General features: G+C 37.9%; 1 protein-coding gene and 1 long non-coding RNA gene across 16 annotated transcripts in view; one reads left to right on the top strand and one right to left on the bottom strand.

Annotated features, from left to right (window-relative positions):
- The window catches only part of LOC724292 (disks large 1 tumor suppressor protein), a 457694-nt gene that overhangs the window by 384923 nt on the left and 51106 nt on the right, over positions 1-21665 (top strand). The window lies entirely within an intron of this gene.
- On the bottom strand, positions 6627-12382 carry LOC107965308. 2 transcript variants are annotated; one of them, XR_003305891.1, is made up of 3 exons: positions 11135-12382; positions 8348-11020; positions 6627-8224 (listed from the first exon to the last, which is right to left on the bottom strand). It is a non-coding gene; the product is annotated as an uncharacterized LOC107965308 (long non-coding RNA). The 2 variants fall into 2 exon arrangements; XR_003305892.1 differs by having other exon boundaries at positions 6627-10203; positions 10310-11020.

Here is a 21665-nt window from a genome sequence, read left to right as displayed (position 1 = left end):
CAAAGTACCGGGGCCCCTCTCCCGTTGCTGCTCTCGTTTCAAATCTCTTCCTCCATCCAATTGTTCTCGAACCATTCTCTCTCTCTCTGTACGCCATGATCTCTTTGTCGCCTTTCCTCTCCCCCGCGGAAACTCTTCCGTTCGCTTCGAAAAATAAGAAACCATGAAAAGAATGTCACGTACGCTTCTTTTTGAAACGAATCATCCGAACGTCGCGTGATGTTCCTTTTTTTTCTTCTTCTTCTTCTTCTTTCTTCTTTCTTAGTTTTTCTTCTCTTTTTTCTTTTTTTTTTTTAGTTTCATTGTTAAGTCGCGCCAGATATTTATGGCGTTGTAAACAATACGGTGGAAAGATGTTGCGTGTTGCTTTCAAGTTTCTCTCTCTTCTTCGAATATAATTGTTTGCAGCATGCAGCGTATTGAGATGTAATTTATATCTATCTGTTGAAAATTAATTATCCTTCTTTGTTTTTGATCATCGAATTAATTAGAATGTGATTAAGTCTTTTTTAAATCTTCGTAGTGTTCACACTTCTTGATACCATAAATGAAACTAGTAGAAAATCAATCGATCCAATTAATGAATTGCGGTATCTGGACTAAATATTTGTTTATTTATTATATAATTAACGAGCAATTTTGCAATTAGCGCTCGTGCTACCAATAAACGAAATATTATACGAAAATGTAGAAAAATCAACTGTTAGTTTAATTTAAACTAATAATATTAATGTTATAAACTGACTGTATTAACACACACAGTTTTAAGAATTTTATCTTCACGTGTCCTTGTTCTCCAAAGAAAGAATATTTTTTCTAATGAATAATTCTCTATGAAAATTTCTTCGATCGTTCGCTCTCTATAAATCAATCCAAAGAAACGTTCATTATCGCCGCAACCAGCGTGAATACCGTGTCCAAGTAACAGACCCGTATTCCGTGCATAAACATACACGGGCCATCGATTAATTATATAGTCACAGAGGCTGCTGAATTAACGAGCGACAAAGAGGAATACTCGAGGGGCGAGTATTCGGTCGAAAGCGGCAGACAGAGACAGCGTACGTTTGCACGTAGGTGGCGCTAACTGTAGGGGTTTGAAGGGGTTGCGTTGCCCACTGTGCGGATTAATTGCCAATGGATTAAGGGCTTATCGAATCGGCCCTATTGCCAGAGACAGAATTGGTCTGGACACGTTATATACACCCCTCCAGCTATCTCTGATTCAATGATCCGAGTGTTCTCGTACACTGCTTTCTGTCTTTCCCGTGTACATTCGTTGGGCATTTCTAAGTGGATCGAAACTTCGTTTATAAATTCGTAATTGAATTGATTACGTTTTGATTACGTTTGATCGAAATATTTTTTGGCATATAATTTTCAGAAAAATTATTATGAAAATCCAATTATGATTTCAACGATAGACAAGGAGCTTTGAAATATTTTACACGTTTAAAGTTTCCTTCTGTTGATATATTGCTCCATTATATCTAAAAAAAATTGTTCCAATAACTTATTTGTCAAAATACTTAAAATGTAACCAGAAAACTTTATAAAACAATTTTAAATTAGATTCTTGTTGTATCTTCATCCTGTTAAGAATTGCTCCAATATATCAAACCGCGTATATCCACAGGATACCGAAATATAAATTCGAATTCACTCTTCCTTTCCCTGCTGGGGTCCAAGAGAAATATATCTCTCATCGAAGACGCTTTGGATGCGTCCGAATCGAGGGGATGAAAGTTCCTCGCTCTGATGAAATATTCCATCCACGGCAATATTTAACGCCACGGAACGATCGAAAGTGCGATTAAGTTACTCCCTTAAAGTTTCGAGCCTCTTTCAGAAGAAATCGGATTTTCAGAGGTGAAGCAGCGAGAAAAAAATGGAGAGGAGGAGGGAATTAGAATCGGAGGGTGGTGCATGGACGGCGAGTTATTACGAGCATCGACGGAGATCTATGAAAAAAACTTTAATTCCCACCTTCGTAAATTAGCCGGAACCATTACTCCAGGATGGTAATTTATCCCTGGGTTGAACGGGGCGTTGGCCAAAATGGGGGAGGAGAGGGTGGAGAGTCGCGCACACCTTAGGCGGAATTAGGATAATTATTTAGCGCTCGACTTAGTTCGTCGAAAGTTCGAGCAGCCTCCCCTTTCTTCTTCGAGATTGCCGCGACGAGAAACGAGACTATGAATTTGCGTTTTTCTTTTTTTGGAAGAGAAATTTGGCTGAGGTATCGGCGAATAAAATTGGAAAATGACGAGTAAGGTGTTTAAAGAATGTTGAAATTGAGAAGATTTTATATTTTACGAGGATAGAATGAGGAATGACGTGGTGGATAAGTGTTAAAATTGTTGCGAATAACAATTTGGAGTATATTTTGGAAGAATAGGAAGAGAGTCGAGATCTGCATTGATCGAAAGTTCAAAGTCCAAGCAATTTGAAAATAAATATGGAGTTTCAAAGCGTGCCGACATGATAATATTCCTATTGATTAATTTTCTCGATAAATAAATGAGACAAGCTCGGTACAATAGTTTTGCAGTCTGTGGATATTTGTCAAACATCGCTTCTCTCTTCCTTGCCAGCCAACTACAATATTTATCCACCTATTGCAAAAGGGATGCGAAAAGGTTGGGATGGAATGGAACTATAAATAAAAGATGTTTCTAAAAGTTCTTTCGTGTTGATGGAGTTAATCGATGTTTAAACGACATCGGAATTGTTGCTACAGACCCGGGTAAATATCAATCTAACGTTCCGCTTTCTCCCTTCGCGTTTATCGAATCCTGCTTTCCCCCCATTGGCGCCGTTTGTTTTTCTTCTTGATGCAACTCGTATTTTCCCAGTCTTGCCTCGAATTACCGAAAAACAATCAAGGAACGCGGAACAACGAGAAGTTAAAATTGAATCGATCGTGCTATAAATTCGTCCCTACGATAATAAACGGAACGCCGTCATTTCCTATTAACGCTAGAACACGATCAAGAATCCGCGCTTTCTTAATAAGATTTCTTAATAATTTTCAAAAATGATTAATTATCGTTAATTAAATTTGTAACAAATTTTATAATCCATTTAAACGGACGCGATAATAATTTCACGGTTGATCGAAGCGTGTATTTATCCTTCAATCAAGAATAACTCGCAATTCCTTCCTTTTCAAATATGATAAAATCACACGTTCAATTCCATCATTAAAAACATTAACTGTTATCCCTCGAATTATTATTCATCTCATGATAAATTCTCTCGCTATTACAGATTTAAAATAATAAACTTAACTACAACATGAAAATTTCTGAATCAACCGTGTTCAGCTTTTGCAAGGATTGTGCAGGAGGGTTCAAAGGGAAATAACGATTCCAGAGTTTCTCTCCCGTCCCACGAGTGACGCTTCGGCGTTTATTCGAATTTCATTTAGCCTCCAGTACGTACGCACGCACGAGATTTCGTCTAACGTTTCCAAATTGTCGAGCAAATGTTTTTGCCGTGAGAGGAGCAAGGGTGGATTAGTTTAATTTCTCCCCCTCCGGGAATTAATTATTCAAACGAAAGTTCGTTATTAAGATTGTACGAGGAAGAGGAGGAGAGATCCTTTCTGTAAATATCTCCTGTTTAATCGGTGAGAATTATGATTTTCTAATCCTCGTATATCTCACACGAAGGAAGGATTTGACGCTCATTAAACGCGCAATAAATTCTGGATGGCACCTGGAGCCTCCCTGTACGCCGATCGCATATGCCGTTTGATGTTCCACCTTTCCCATCGTTTTCCTTTCATGCATTTTTCTCTTTGCGAGACAAGCAAAGAGCTAGGATTTAAAGGGAATCGTAAATCACTGTGTAATTGTACTCCGGTTTCCGTTGGATGGATTTTTAGGGAGAAATTTGTTTTTCCAATCGAAATTTATAATATTCACGAGGATCATTGTCAATATACGAGGATGACGTAAGAGATGAGAGTAAATATCTAGATTTTTCTACACACTGACGACAAGATGATTATTTTTTCTTTTTACTGGATTCAAACCTGTGCTGCCATCTAACACCAGCCATGTACATTCCTATACAATTTTTTTCAGCGCGTGTAAATATTATAAGCACGGTTATCTCTGTTGTTGTGCAACACTGGACATTAATTATAATCGATAACGACGATATCAGCTTGTCTTCATCGACGGATTATCGTATACAAAAATATGTTTATACGATTATGTTTAGAGAAAGAACCGTGATTGGAATTCAGTGGCAAGCAAATCGTTCCGTTCAAACAGTAAACGCGAGATTATCAGCGCGATTGTTTGGATGAGCAACGATCGAGAGAATCGTTGTGTATTATTTAGGGAACGTTTACTCAAACCGGAAGCGGGAAACTTTCTACCGCGTTGAGAATATATATATCCACAGGTTCGCGAACAGTAGTTGTGAAAGAAGAAGTGCTATGTAGGGGGTCGACCTCACCCTCTCGAAAGGGATAAAGCAGAAGTGAATTCTTGGCACGGATGCAGTTGTTCAACCACGAACGGGACGCGCGCACGTGTGCTTAAACACACACACACAGCTTGTGCACGTAAACTTTAGAAAAACTCTCTATTCTTTTCGCGTTTCGATATATAGGAGTTTTCAGAAATAATTCCACGTTCGTTCGTGAAAATTTGTTAACCAGTGAAAGAAATCTAAAAAATAACTAAAAGTAATCAATCAATAATTATTGTAAAATTAAAAAATTCAAAATGTAGATAATGGAAATATCCTTACAAAAAAAGAAACTATAATAATTTTTTATTAAACCGTTTTCAAATTGGAAATATAGGAAACTGAAAGCAAATGCACGAGAAATTAGAGTAACAAAGAAAAGAAAAAGTAATCAAAACTTACCAATGTAATAAATGCGTCTCCTGTCTACGAAATCATAGATTTTGAAACGCGCGATAAGCCACTCCTTTCCACACAAATAACGCGCGCACAACGATCAGAGCAGATGCGCGACACAGTGACGTGTAACCGGCTGCACTCGTGTTGGTGCATCTGCAGCAGCGGTCTCGAATGCAGGCCAAGGTCAAAGCCTGGGTCACGAGCGAGCTTGCTGGCTTTCGACAATTTCGCTTACGTAATACACGGGCACCTCCGGTATCGATCTGGCACATCTAGAGATATATATTTGGTCGCATCTGGTCCCGTCTTCAAACGAGATAGAACCAAATATCCGCGTATACCAATTCCGTTATTAATCTTTTTCCACCTGTAAACCCGTAACTCATCTGCTATCGACGTAACGTCGAACGAGAATTTATTTTGGATTTATTTTCCCCGGGTAAAATTCGAAATTTCCCCATTTTCTTCCTTCGTCCTCGCCGTAATGTTGCACAAGATCTCGTAACGATATGGTTTCTATTGTTTTAAAACGAACCTTTCTTTCATTTATCCTTCCTTCTTTTTATTCGCAAAACAAAAGAATTAATATTCATGCGATAAATGAATGCACAAATTCCAATTCTCAAACATTTATCCAAATATTTTTTGGCCATTTCTCTTTTCTGTCATATATGAAAGAGGAATCTGTAAAAATTTTAATTATATTGAGGATTAAATTCACCATATAACTTTGTCTTCTAATTTATCCAACATTATAACACGATCCACATAAGGATCGTTCAAGGAAGACGATCGCGTAAAGAAATATGGTGGCAGAGTTCCGGTTTGTTTTGAAGCGAGAACAAAAAAATTGTCGAGGATTAGAAAATAGAAGGCGTCGAGGAATGGCGAATAAAAGCTGACAGGAAGCGAGGAGCCGGGGAACAATGACGGTTCTAGGGTGTCGCGTTTAAAAAGAAGGAGATAAAAATTCGCGGGGCTTTTCTCTCGGCGAAGCCTGTGGAAAATCCTAGCCCGTTCGGATGAATGGAGGATCATCTGGTGCCGGAAAATCCATTATTCTTCGATGCATGGCGGCCTTCCCCCTTCGCGGAAAATTGTTCACAGCGAAACCACCCTTGGACGAGGCTACATATGCTCTCCTCCCCGCTTATTATCCCCCGATATTAATGGAAAAATATTCTAATACGCCTCTCTACGAATCCCATTTATCGAAGAATAATAATACCGTTTTTATTCTTTTCTCGAGTACAGTAGAATTGTTGGAATTAGGGATGGATTTGAGTTTTTGAATTCGTAGAAACATAGAATTCGAATATCTTGTTTCGAAATCGATTCTTTTTTCTTCTTTTTTTTTTTTAAAGGAAGAATTTAACAAATTTTCGTTTCTTGAATTGTTTAAACTAAAATCCATTGATTAATAGAAATATAATCTCAATATTTTAGTATGTTAGTTTCTTCAGGTATCAAGTGATTCGTTGAAATACAATCTTTTAATGTTTTAATTTCATGCAGGAAGATTCGAATAGCTTCAGCAGAATTTTTACCATTTCGTCTTGAATTTATAAATGTTCTTCAATATTCTGAAACAATTGATTGTTAGTATAGATTAAATGACATTCTTTATCAAAAAGAATTCTTAAGAGACTCACCCTTTCTTTAAGTATTTTGTATTTTATCTTTTTTCTATTTTTTTTTGTTAAAAATAATTATTAAATTTTATCTGCTATTTATTTAGCAAACGATTGAATTTTCAGTAGACACTCTCTCGTTTTTGTTATATTTATAATTTGTCTAGAATTAGATCATCTTTAAAAACTATTTCACTGTTTCGTAATATTTTCCGTGTTTCCTTGATTAACCTTGAATATTTTTGAACCGAATAACTCGAAAAGTATAATAAATAAAACCGATAGAAGGAATTTCAAAGTTATCATTAATATTACATTCATGTAAAACGAGTACACACACACACACGTGTGTTAAACGTTCAATTTATTGTATCGTGGCTTCCTTGAAAATAAATTATCTCACTAAAATATACTTACATATCTATGCGTGTACATTATATTATCGTTAAAAAAAAAAATAGAATTTGCACTTTAAAAATAGTTGAATTCAAGATCAACGAATTCCACTCGATCTTCCACTTTAACATTTCTTTAACATTCGAAGTCTGCCAATTGATTAAATAACTTTCATCTCGATCATCGTATTTCCTATACAATACCTTTCCCCACAATTGATATAGTTTATACAATTGATTAAGATATCAAATTACAATAATTCAAGATGTAAACACTGAAACATATTAAAGAAATACTTCATCTGCAAATTTCTACCAAACCATCATTCGTATCCATCATTCGTTAAGAAACATCACCGTCCCTTCATCGATCGCGTGAATAGAAACGCAAAGCGATAACGGCTTCTCGTTTCGAAACCAGTCAATAATCGAGAGATAAAGCCACGCGGAAGGGACATCCCGGAAGTGGATGGATCCCGACAGTATCGTCTGCACCCTGGATTGCATCCGCCATTCGAAATTATCCCCCATGAAGCGGGGATCCATCGATCTCGCGCTTCCAACAGCGTTTCCTCGAGACACGGCAAGGCATATCAATGCCCCGAAATCAAGATTTATCGTCCTTACCTCGGTGCAAGGCGTTTTCCACAACGTTTCCACGACGATCCACGACCGGGGAACATATTGATCCCGATTGGGGCGCGGAGTTGGGACAAAGGGGTTGGAGAAAGGGAGGGATGGTCGACGCGTATCAGAGCTGCCGCCCTGGCTCAAACCGCTCGTAAACAAGTTTGTTGCATCCGATCGGAGGATTTTTCACGGGCCGTGTAAATAATCCTCGAACCGTGTAAAGAGTGGATGGTGCTGTGTTCAACCGGTACATTTCCTCTTCCGCTTCGAATCTTCTTGGGGATGGAAAATTTAAACAGCGATTCAGATTTCTTTGTTCGATCGCTTTGGAAACAATGCATCTTTTTTGAGTGAATTGTGCATTAATCCTCTGGAGTATGTTTGGATATATTGAAACGAGTTGTATAGTTATTTCTTGTATTCTAGTAAAATAAAGATTAATCAAATTGGATGGTAAATATAAACTAGCAGTTTAATTTATAATTTATTAAAAGATGTCAAGCAAGGAAATACACTATGAGGAAAGAATTACGAGGCTGTCTGATGTAGAACAATGGCCGTTCCATTTGCTTAAATGGTTTGAAATATACCACACTCCTCAATGTTATCAGGTTATTAGATTTTTCTTCCCAACGTTCGTAACGTTTATTTGATAATTCGAACACCTTTACGTCATTCGTTTTTCTACAAAGATAATTCAGTTTTTGTTTTTACCACAAGTTTTCGACAAGTTTCTTGAATTATTTTTTACTAAACGTGACATCGTATCAGCGTGTGCACAAACAATAATTAAATTGAAATACATACGCGAAATATTTTCTTTCAAATTAAACTCTTCTGTTATCCCTCAGTTAATTGCACGAGGTCACGACAATGTTTCGCTGTTATTATATTATATGATAATGCTTCCATAAGTTAATGAGGCAAATTTAATATGGTTAACAGCCTCGTTTACAGGCGGGATAAAAAATTGAAAAAAGAAAAACCTTGGATTTGCCATAATCGTCGCGACAGAAAGGCGAGCGATAGGATCAAAGTTGGCGGTTATGGTTGCGGCGGGTGTCGAGGGTGGTTCATTAACAAGTTACGCCAAGATCGCGAGACACAAAGGGTGGAGAGGTACTTTTCCTCGTTGTGATTGGTTTACCGATCGCCTGGAAAATGAAATATCGACGCCTCTTGTGCCTCTCAACATTCCTCGAATATCAAGGATATTTGAACGATTCCTTCCTACGAATTTTAATCATTAAACTCTTCTCTTCTTTTTTTTTTTTTTAATTCTTAAATTTTTCTTATTCTCTTCGAAACTATGGTTAACTCGAAGATAGAATAAAACAGAGGCAAAAGTCACGTAAGATGGAATAAATTAAAAATTCCCTTCGAGTAATTCTTTCTTGATAAACATCCAAGTCGTGGTTGAACTTTTCGATTTATTTTAGCATTTAATTGATATATTCAAAAAGATTAAAAACAGAAAATTGTGTTATTGGTTCTTGTGTATAATCGTCCTCTTTCTATATTTTTTCTCTCTTTATATATATATATTTCGTCTGTCAATATGGAATAGCTTCAGCTGCGTTTTTTCTCGATTTACGGAATACGTGACAATCAAATCGTGGACACTGCTACAAAAGATAAATTGTATACATATTGCACAAATGGTACGACAAGGAATATTTAAAACGAGACCTGGACGAAAATTACAATTTTTATCCGGGACAACAAGATTTTTGAATCGATACTTTCCTGTGTTTCTCGTTCATCCGATCGAAACACGAGTTAAAAGATCGGAGATTTATGAAATGGAATATTTTTCCCCTCTTTCTTTTTTTTTTATTCATGAAAATGAATATTTATGGATATTTCCCTTTCCACAGGGAAAAGATCGATAATATCTGTCACGATTGGAAATCTCGCGACAGGAGCAATTTGAGGATATATTGATTTATATCGAGAAACAAAGGGATCATCCTGACTGTCGATCCCAGCCAGAAGACGAGTGCAGATACCACCTGCGGCCACCTTTTGATACCCGCGAAAATGAGAACTTTGCCGCAGACAGCTTCCCCCTCTTTGCTTCCCTCTCACCTCCTTTCCATAAACACGCCTGTTAAACTGTTATTCTGGTTTTGTCACCGGAGAAAAGAGAACTCGTTTGAAGCATTCTCTTTGGAGAATATAATCTGAAAAGCAGCCCTGACAAGACTTCAAAGGATCGTGGTCATTCTCTCTTCCCCAACCCCCGAGTTGCGTGCATCGACCGATGAAAATTTCCCAGTTTCTGATGCTTGATACCACTCTCCCCCCTTATCCCTCTTTCACTTCTATCTTCCCAATTAATCGTCCCCTGTTAATCGTTTCGTTATTCGAATTACCCTTTGCTCCAACATTCTTTCTGGAATAATTAACTTTAACGATATCGATCCACGTATACAATATTTTCGAAAGGAATTATCATTCATTTATCTTCAGATATCAAAAGCAAAAAAATCACTTACCTTTCCCACGATCTATCAACATTATCTCCTGTACACGTGTCCAACAAACGACTAGACAACTGTTTCTCCATCCTCGATACCATTCCTCGAGCCTGGTGAAACCGAAATCACGTTAGATGAGTTTCTCGCAGTTGTCGACAAGGGAGACACGTATACCACGGATAGCTGTGAATACGGAGAGAGGGATGAAAAGATCCATTTTGGCTATGGGGCTATGATTCGCGCCAAGTTAGCGAAATCTCGTTGCTGGCAGTTCCGAGAGCTGACTCACGTAGGGGTGTGGGCCGCCGACGATTTGCCAGACGGTGGACAGACGTCCCTTGTTCGTTCATTAAACAAGTTTACCCGCCAAGAACTTCCGTCCATCCCATTTCGAGGGGAGAAGAGGATCTTATTGGCCGTTCCGTCGAATTTTAGCGTCCACGAATCGGTGTTAATCGCTTTGCAAAGCGATAAAAGTTTGTCCTTTCGTGGAAGAAAAATTTGTTTTCCAAAGGATATGTAACAAGTTGATTCTATGATTGTTCCTATTAATTCTTGCTTCGAATCGTGACACTAATTAATTGTTCCTGGATGTAGATTCGAGATAAAAAGGAGTTGATTTTTAGTATCCTTTTTTTTTTTTCTGAAAAAGATTCTCAATTAAACGGAGAAAGAGCTCGTCAGTTTATATAATACCACGAAGAGAAGTATTATTCCTTGTGTACATTGGTTGGCGAATCTCGATAGATTGACGCGTTGTAATCATCTCGGAGAGGGATGGGTGGGTGAACGTTAAGACTCTTAAGTCTGCAATCCTGTTTTCGTTGCCTCGCAGTTCATCCCCCGAGTGACAACGACTCTAGTGGACAAACACTTGATGGATAACGAAATTAACCCTCGTCAGGAGCAAGATGATTCCGATTTGGCTTTAGCATAACCGTGCTTGGACAGCTCGTTCAGCGAACTGGAATATGCCATTGCCAGGAAATAAATTTCCCCTCTGTAAATTCAACAAGAGCAGTTATGAGCATGCTTTTTGAAATTGTATAAAAGTTGTATGAAAGAGCGTCTCGAATAAAATAATTCTTTCAAACTTGGAATTTTATTAAATTACCACAAATTGAAAAGCTTCCCCGAATTTTCGATCCCTGTATGCACAAAATAATTCGAAATTTTTAGAGCATTCCTATTTCGTCCCAAGAAATATTCGAAATCTCGTTGATATATCATCGGAATAATGTCGTATCTTCTCCAAGGCCCGGTTTTATCCACGCGAGAGAATTACCATCCCGGCTCTGTTATTTACGGCACAATAGGAAACAAATAACGTGACACGTGGATCTTTAGCCGGGCGTCTAAGTCGCGCGTCGTTAACGCGTCCTTTGGCCAAAGAAAGACAAAAGATCATTATTATCGTCGATCGTGTCTGCGCGCTTACGACTCGCACAATGGAAGCCACGTTGGTTGCGCAACCAACGGTTATGCGATTAATGTGCAATATTGTGGCGAATCGTGTCGCGAAACGGGTACAGAAACAATGTTTCCGCCGTGGAAGATGATCCCCCTAAACGTGCCTGCCTTTAACATTTCGCCTTGCTTTTCAGTCATTCGGACCTTCTTTAATTTTAATCCATTTTAATCCCCGTTGATACGATATTCTTCTCGAAAATGAAATTGTAATGAATTGTGACGAAATAAATTCGAAGAGAGAAGAGAATATATTTTTTTTTTCTTAATAAAACAATTGGATTCCCAATGGCAAAATGAAAATCTTGGATTGGAATCTCGATCGTTCTCGCCCTTGGAAATGGCGCCGATATTTGCATTCTCGATTATCGCTTTCGATTGTCTTCAATAAGAATACCGAACGTATGTACATAAGTAGTTGCTTGTTCATTATCTTCTTCCTTTATTATAAACGATGAGTAATTGACGTCCGTGACGTAGCTGATTAAAACCGAAGTGTCCAGGGAGTTCATAAATTGACGGGGGAGGGGGAGGGATGAGTCATCAACTATCAGTTGATTCATACGTTTCCGCAATCGAGCGTCGATCATAATTCGTTTACGACTCTTTACGAGCTCCGTTATCCTCCTATATCGAACGCTTATTTCCTTCCTATTATTTCACGTACTGTTCATTACTATTCACAATTATGAAACAAGTTTTATAAAACTTTAAACAGACTTCATAGTTTCTCCACAAGTTCAAGTTTCTTCTCGAAAGAAATTCTTCGAATAATAATAAAATTCGTCCAATTTCATTACAATTCCCTCCTCCAGAATTATAATAATAAATCCTCTCTCTCGTAGAAGAAAAAAAACAACAACGCCATTCTCATTCTCTCGAGTCACACACGAGGGTTTCTTCGCATCTTTATACGAAAAGCTGTGGAATCGTAAGCGGAAGAAGGGGGGGGGGGGGAAGAGGGGATGACGATGGAAGGGAAACGGCCGCGTGTACGTGTTCTTCGTTACGTGTGATTCAAAGAACGCGTTGGAATGTTTATCATCTGGCGTAAAGTATTTATGCTCGGATAGGTTGTATTTCGTATTTGACCGTCGTCGTGGTTCTCGACTTCCTGCTATTCTTACAGTATATATCGATATACTGAGAAATATATATATATATATAACCGAGGTTATACCGTTATTATAACGGAAAGACAGTAGAAAGTTATCGATCCCGGTATGGTTCGCCCGTGACTATCGTCTGGTAAATAAGCAATGTCTTTTGTGACTTTTATTTTTTTCTTTTTTTTTTTTCCCAACACGGTTTGATGAATTCTTGCGGGAAATGTAATAAACCCTTTCCTTCGTTTCACTTTGCTCGTTCTTTGGGACGATTTGCGGTTTCCCTCCCCTCCTTTTCTTTCTTTTTTTTTTTTGTTCCCGTTCGTGGAAGATTTATTATTATGGGAAGATATTTATCTGTTCGAGGAAATGTTGGATCGTCACGCGACCCATTATAAATGGATATTTATGATGCATTTTGAATTATTAAAATTTGATCGATGTCGGTATCGAGAGTATCGAAGGGAAAACAAACTATGATTGTATATCTTATAACGAATTTCTGAATAATTTATTTTTCACATTCTATATAGATTTAATTTTTCTCTACTTAAATTAGAGTTAGAAGAAACAAATCTTATTATCGATAATAAAATGATATAATCGTTTCCCATTATCTAATTTCTCATAAATTTATCCAACGTCTCTTTCCACGCAAAGAAAATTAAGCAGGATTGCGTGACAGGAGGGAGAGACGCGGCTCGATCGAATTTCCCGCGAAAATCCCGCGGAGAGGAAGCGGAGGGAAAAAGCGTGGAGTATTCTCTTCTATCGATCGAAGGGAGAAGGAATCGTGGTGGTGCACGCGACGCGGATTGCATTCGTAATCGCCTCTCCCTCCCCGCTTTCAGATTTCTCTTCGGGTTAAGAGGCGCGTTTGTGCGCGAGTCGGAAAACAGGCGAGGTGGTAGAAGAGCCTTCTTATTCGCTCGAAACACGCGCGTTACGACGCATTCCACGATCCGTTCTCGCGTTACGTTTCGTCCATTTCCCTTCGCCCTTTGACCCACCTCTCCCTTGTAACCTCTCCCTTTCCCCGTTTCGATCGCTTCTTCCTTCGATCTTCTTTTTTTTCGCTCGCGCGTTAAACGCGATAAGACCGATCGAAGGTGAAAGAGTTAGAGAGAGAGAAAGCTAAGGTGCTGATTAATATCTGTCCTCGAGAATCTCACGTCTTCCTTGGCGTGACACGTCTTTCAACCAGTGAATACAACAGTTTGTGTGGAAATTCGGTTAACTTCCAACACGTGATGGAACTCGTGCAACTCGTGCAATGGAATTTGGATGTTCGATTGTTGTTTATCGTATCTCTTCGTGTGTGACTTCGTGTGTATATAGAGCTTTCGTGGATTTGGCGGGCGATTCGAATTAACTCTGACTCGAATCGTTGTATTTCATATCGCGTATGAAAATTCGTGGAAGTTTTTCAATTCTATCGCGAGCGCGTTTCCGAGAAGGTTGTTCTAATAAGGGAATTCGTTACGCCCCACCCGATCGATCTTGCTTTGATCTTGCTTTATGATCCTATGGAACGTAATTGAATCGAATTGTACATTGTGGATTTCCGTGCAATCTATATAACAACGGATTTGTCATTGTCAATTTAATAACAATATCGAATATTAACTGGAATATTTAAAACGAATTGGAAAAGGAGGATGGCTGAATGAGGATACCTGACAATCAAGATGATCCAACACGACGATCGTGATCGTTATCGCGAGAAATATCCTCGCAATTTTGCCAGTCAAAGCATTTGACGAGGCTTCGATAAATAAATATACTCTCTCGACGGAGAGTTCCTCGTCGTTCAACATTTCGAAAGATACAGGCTTTCGATCTTTCTAATAAACAACATCCTGGAACAACCAACATCGAACGCAACTCGGCATTCAGCGAGTGGGAATCGTGTTTTCCCACATTAATATCCGAGAAGCCGCTCGAATCGGGGATCAGTCGCGAGGAGAGACACGCGGCCAGAAGGGAGTGCACACGCGTGTGTGCACCTGCATATCGACGGTGTCAATATTTGCGGAGGCCGAGCGGAAGTCGCCTTGCACTCGTTGCACGCGAAGATGCACCGTTCTCCAAGAGGAGAACTTCTTGTTGCACCGATCCCTCTCCAGCAAGTTTTTTCCCCCCCCAAGTGTACCTGAAATGAAAGTATAATTAGTACAAGAAAATACAGTGACTCGGTAATCAGTATTACATCAACTCTTCTTTCAATTTTCTCTACAACGAAATAACTCTTCGAGGACCAACTCTTCTGTAAATCGAATAAAGTGCACATGTACCTGAGAATAATAATTATGAATCAGTATTAATTTTGAAGAAGATTTTATAAGTTAATTGAATGAATTTATTGTTTCGAAAAGATTTTTTAACGATCTTGGATGAATAATTTGAATATTTCCATGTTCCTCGATTTGCACGCGCGTTATCGAAAGTTCTGATTAATCTCTCGAGGAAGTTGTTTGAAAAAATCGGGGCCAAGTTATTTCGCGGTTTGGAAACACGCGAGGGAGGGGAGTCGAAGTGGCAATTTGAAATTGGCGGCAAGTTACGACAGGTGTGTCAACAGGAATGGTGGTGGGATTCGTCGATACGAATTTTGAACCGTGTGTATCGAAGCATCGAACTACTAATGGCTGCGTTCGATGGGTGATGCGATTTCCATTTCCGTTCGGGAGGAGGAGCCAGTCATCGGGATTACGCGATTAACTTTATCGAAGGAAATCGTTCGGTTCGCCGAATTTCAAGAAATTGGATTTACCTTCTGGGAGGGGGAAGTTTCTCCAACTTGGGTAAGAAATAACACCGGCAATTTACCACGGTATAAATTTACTCTCCTGTTAATCGTATCACGTTTCGAGCTAATTGTATTAATGAGTGAAGAAACGCTTTTAAATGAATTCAAAATCTATTGCGTGAAAAATTATTTCGAATCGTAGAATTAAACTTATCTTCAAGAAATTATGTATTAATTCCTTCCTAATGTTGAGAGATGTAATTGTAAAAGTCGAACAACTTTACCTTTCGCTTCATCGATCGTTTCTTTGTTGTGAAATCCGTGTTACTTGAGAAACATCGAGTTCGAGCTCCTTTTTACCTAGAAGATGCATCATCTATCACTTAGCATCGTGTGTACGAGCGTGGTTGGATTTGCATTCTTGAAAAAGAGGAGGGAAAAAGAAAAAGAATGAGCGCAATTAGCGGAAAGTCAATTAGAGGAGTCAACGATAAAGGTCTACACTTACGTCATGGGCTCTGTATCATGCTTGTAAAATCACTTGGTCACTTCCTTTCGAGATTCTTTATTTACACGTGCATTTATTTCTGAATAACGAAAAAACGTGAATGGTTGTTCGAATGGTTGATAACATGTTGTACGGGTACAGTGACTTATTCGTTTCTTCGAACGAGTTTAATGTATTTCCATTATTCGCATTAAATCCTTCAATTTGCAGGGATTGAATTGTTTTCACATTCATCCATTTGCAGATGTTCGATTATTATTATTCTTTTTTTTAATAATATATACTCGTACGAATATCTCGATGGGAAGATAGGAACGAAACATATCGATTTATTAATTTTAGATTTGTCATCGGTTACGCTCTTTTTATTCCTTTCCAAATGTGGAAGGAAGAGCTTTCCAGATTTATCCAGATTTTCTTTCACACATGCAACCATTCCGTCGCCTTTTACGACTTCGTCTTCCGTACTTATCGAAAATCAATAATCGTCATCCTTCAATTTTTAGACGCCATATAAATGTGTATAAATCTTGTATTTGTCAAATGAAAAGATTCCGATAAATTCTGATTATTTTCTTTTTTATCATCGTATTTCATACAACGATAAGAACAATGAATAATCTTTTTAATCTTTACATTTCTCGCTAATTAATTTCGAAACGTTTTGGAAATCTAAATTTTTTATAGTTCCAATAAAACGATGAAACAGATACACAGATCCCAGACGAGCCGTGTTAAAAACAGATTTCCAATATTTATTCCCCAAGTGTCATGATCATTATTCAAAAATACCACACGTCGCAATGCGCGCAATTTTTGTATTATCCAGTCGAACAGTCGAATTCCATTCGAAATGTTTATAGCGTTATAATATTATACATCAAACAACCGTGACGAAAATTCGCGATAAATAAAAAAAAAAAAAATCGCGATATTTTATCGTTCACGATAGTCACGGAATATTTTGCAATGTTTAAACTGTTTGCACTGTTACGCTTATCAAAAATAATCATATTCCCGTACGAAATAAAGAATCTTTTTCTTTTTCTTTTCTTTTTATATACATACAAATAATAACGAATATTTATCCATATTTACTCTGACAATTCCTCTATTATTCTTATTTATTTTTCTACAAACAATCTTCTAAATTCTATCTTATTCAATCTCCAATCCCAACAGATTGATAATTGAACACTCTCTTGAAATTTTTATCTTTAATCTCTCGAAACGAAACGTTTGAACGACAGCGTACAGATTTCCAGAGGGCGGGCGATATTCCACAAAAATCGTTTCTCCGTAGTGGTGCAACGTTTGTACGAATCGGACAGTTCATTGGGCAGAGTTTGGACGGGGTAAAAAGCGATTGACAACAGGGGAGGGGAAAAAAAATACGCCATTTTCGTTCGGGCATTTGCTCGCGTGTTTCGAGCGGCTGCATGCGACACGCACGTCCGACATCGTGATTTACATTATTGGTCGGCTGCCAACATTGTTGGGCCGGTTGTACCGTGGAGTCTAGCCGGTACCCTCGCGCCCCTTCCCCTCGTCCCTGGCCGCATAGCATCGCGTGCGACACTTCCTCTTTCGCGGTCGCGAAGAGGATGACGACTGGAAACCACGATTTCTTCGTCCCGGCGACCATCACCGGGTGCGTCTCTTCTCGTTAAAGATCTTCGAGAACGTCGTTCGTGCGAGATAGGAATGCAAGAATTCGAGAGTTGGCCTCTATTCAAATCTGTGATTAATTTGGTTTAACAAATCTCTCGTATAATTATTTAAAAATTTGTTGTCGATCGTTATGATTTTATTTTATCTCGTTTAAATGTTTAATTTTGGTAAATTATCCTATGTATCAAAATATTGTGTTAAAAATATGATTTTTAAAAACGTCAAAAGTTGTTGCATCGATTAGAAAAATTAATTTTATAAGTGTTTTTGTCTGTCAGTTTAATACAGATCTGTTACGATCTGACAGATTAATCTCGACGTGACTCTAACACGCTCGTTCGAGCTTGTGATGTCAGAAATCAGAAGAGGATAGGAACCGATAAGAAAGTTCCGTGTCTTTGATACGAGAAAAGTTGATCCGTCGCGTGAGAATTGAAGGGCCATCAACCATTCGGCTCCCTTCTTCCCCCAACACTCTCTCGCAATCGCGGTTTCTTATATCATCCCTTTATGCGATCGTCGATGGCGCATGATGGTCGATGAGAAATATTGAAAAGTAAGGGCGGCCATCTCGCCACCAAACTTCTCTCGGGGGATATTTTCTTGGATGCAAAAAAATTCTTCTCCCCTCTTGATTCATATTGTAACAGGGAATTTTAAAGTTCTTCTCGTCTCGCTTTGAAACATATCTGTAGACTTTGATGAACTTTATCTCACTGCAAAAATAAATCGTGGAAATTAGAAAAATGTTCACGTTCACGTTCATTGAAGAAATTGATTATTGATCTTTATTTTTATTCAAATAATTTTTAAGTAAAAACTGTTCGTCCTACGTGTCTCATCTTTTTTCCAAAATTTCATTTTTCATTCTTCGAGAAGAAAAATTAAGTAGAAAATTTTAACTAAAGAGGGCAACACAATCCAGAGAACGTGGTTTTCGCTTTGATTAAAACGACTCTATCGAACAACGCACGATATCGATCGATATTTCCTTTTTCTCTCAACGAACGAAACAAATCTCTGAAACAATTTCCAATAGAAATCTAGCTTTCGATTTCCACTCGTGGTGTAGTTCCACGAATACCAAAAAAAGAAAAAAAAACAGGAATCCCCCCCGGTCTCCATCCGGAAAAATTGCAGAAAAAAAGGAGCGGGAAAAAATGAAAATTGTAAAAGAAAGAGGAGACATTTCATACGACGGTTCGTCGCGCGATAACAGTTCGGGATGTTGAGAAGACCGTCTACATTCCGTGTAAATTCCCCTTTGTGTCCGTGAAACTGGCCTGCAATCTCCACAGCTGCTCCTCCCGGACTTGCGAAATATTTCGTGATATTTCGTCCGATAATGGTGACCGCAAAACTGGCTACCATCACCGTATGATGACGATCATGTTGCTCGTGAAAGGCGCAAGCACTACTGTCACGAGAATCGTGACAAGGGAAAGATCGATAATCCCGATAATTTTACAGGAATTATTCGCTTAACGAGAAAATTCTAAATTCTCAATTAGAGATAATAAATGTAAGCATTAGATTTTGGAAATCTTTTAAAAGATTTTTAATTATTGATATAATATCGTTGACGTTGAGTGAATAATTAACAATCGTATAATCGTGGTTGTAAATTTTTTTTTCTTTTTTTTTTTAAACGTTTCGACGATAAAAGAGTGAACGAAGAAGGGGAGACAGTTTCGTCAATATCGGTGCACTTTCTCTCGAGCAATATGCTCGATGTATGAGATGCGTTCTCAAGATAGTCTGGTTGCACGGAGCCTAGGGTAAACACTCTCCGCGGCGGACATCGTGCAAATTTACATAAGTCGGTTGCATTTTCCCCGCGATTGAAATTTCTGGATGCGGCTGGTTTACTCTCGAAGCGAAGAATCACGAAACGAGCCTTCCGAGTTTCGCTTTGGATTCACTTTGCTTAACTTTCCGAGTGCACTTCAGAGAGAGTAGAAATAAAGAGACGAAAGTCTCTCCTCTTTCAAAATGGCGGGGTTCCGTGTTTAATCGGGGAAATAAAAAAAAAAGGGAAAAACTGGAAAATGAAAAGCGACGGAGGGATCCTCTTCGATTTTTCTCAGTAAAAGAAAAATAAATTCTCCTCTCCCCTTTCGCTCCAAGAAGAGGATTAATAATCTTGTCGCCCAAGATAGGTTTTTTTTCTAGCGGTAATTCATTTGATATTTTTCGACCGTGACCTTGGTGGATAAATCGCAGAGATATTTCGTAAACGAAATGGTCGAAACTTTTGCAAAAAAGTTTGCTCCTCTTGGCCGGAGGATGCGACGATACTTTTTGAGTACGAACTGGGTCATAGAAATCTTCCGCTCTGGGGTTACATTATATTATTCGAAAGTTCCTTTAATGGCCCGAGTGGTTAGGAAATAACAAGGACTGGGCGAGAGACTGAATTTTCGCTTCCGGAAAAAGATCAATCGTTATTTTGGAATATAAAACTTTTATGAGATTCCGTTTGCCAGGAGATATTTAATAAATAAGTTTGGAGGATTTGGAACAAGTTCGAAGAAGGGAACGAATAAATTTTTTTTAAATTAAAAACTCGTATTATTATTTTCGTAAAATGAAAAGCATTTTTGTACGGTGTTAAGGATTAATATTTTTTTTTTCAAATTTCAAGAGGGAAGTTTGATCGATTTGCGAAATATTTCGATATTGTTTGAAAAGAAAAAAGAAGTATCTGTAGTTAATTACAAAAAATATAATTTCAACATTTTAAAATTCCAATCTCGAAATACCCGCCGAATATAGAAAATAGAATTGTGGCCGAAGCAATAATTTATCGATATTTTTCTGACGTTAATTTTGCGGTTTATAGTTCATAGCAGCAAATAAAATGATTCATTTTTACGGTAACGGCTGTCAAATAAATTTCAACCATTTGCCAAGTTTAATATTTGATCCAGCTATTTATTGATTAAAAACTTCCACTCGTGGTGTATCCATTTTCAATACAAATATCAAATGTACGATATATGTACGAAAATAAATTAGCTCTTTTTTCTTTCTTTCTTTCCTTTTCGAAACTTGTTCCTATTCGATTTATTAAGAAGAAGAAGAAGAAAAAAAAGACTTTTATGCGTTATGTATCGAGTATATATATCGATAATCGATAAGCCTCGAAAAATATAAACGTCACGATGCAACGAAAGGTCGTTACGAGTGGCGATCACCGCGATATTCGCGTTAATGCGAAACATGATTCGCAATAATTTCAACAATGATTACGTCGTTCTGTATAACACGACCTCCGCGTGGAAATCGAACGTGTAAACGTTCGATTCGAAGGATTGGAAAAAAAAAAGAGAAAAAAAGAAACCGAGAATTACGTCGATGATAAATTTCTACGTGGTTAAAGCGCACATTCATTTTGTCATTTTTTACGTATTGCAAGAAATTTGATAATTACCCGATCTAATGATATTCCTCAAGTTCATTGAAAGATCTACGTAATCTAAATTTAATAATAATAATAAATTGAAGAGAAAAATATTATTTATTATTGATGGATATATAATTACGAGGAATAATAAATTAGAGAGATTAATCTTATTCACTTACCATTTGTGTGCTTCGTATTTTATTTAAAAAAAAATAGGGTAGGTTATTCGAGCAAGAGATATCTTATTCGATACATGTTATATCGTGACTCGATTCCTTTATGTCGATCGAGGCAAAAATCGAGGCCTTGATTACGAATCCCGGTATCGTTCTCCACTTCCGTTGATTTCGATCTTGCAGCCGATAATCGTAATAATAATTTTCCACCATTGGAAAATATAACTCCATACATATCGTTTCAAAATCACGACCGGTCTGGCAATGGATCTCTCAATAGATCTTTCCGATCCATCATTAACGATATTTATAGAGCATTGTTTCATAGATCAGAGGGTTTATAAATCTGGATTGGTTAATTGCTTATCCTCGTGAAATATGTGTATCTGATTGAAAAATGTTTGCAACATTCATGACTCTATTGCAAGAAATAAGTCGACAAGAGATGAAAAGATACACGAAAATGTACTACGTGTATTAAACGTTCTTATTAGGATCTATCAGCGTATACTTTCGAAGAGATCCCGTCTTAAATCGTGATTCAACGTTCCCTGGGCTGTTA

The sequence above is a fragment of the Apis mellifera genome, linkage group LG12 (genome assembly GCF_003254395.2).
Source record: "Apis mellifera strain DH4 linkage group LG12, Amel_HAv3.1, whole genome shotgun sequence".
Classification (NCBI taxonomy): Eukaryota; Metazoa; Arthropoda; class Insecta; order Hymenoptera; family Apidae; genus Apis; species Apis mellifera.
The sequence above is the reverse complement of the archived record's forward strand: the minus strand, read 5'-3'. Positions and strand labels throughout refer to the sequence as shown.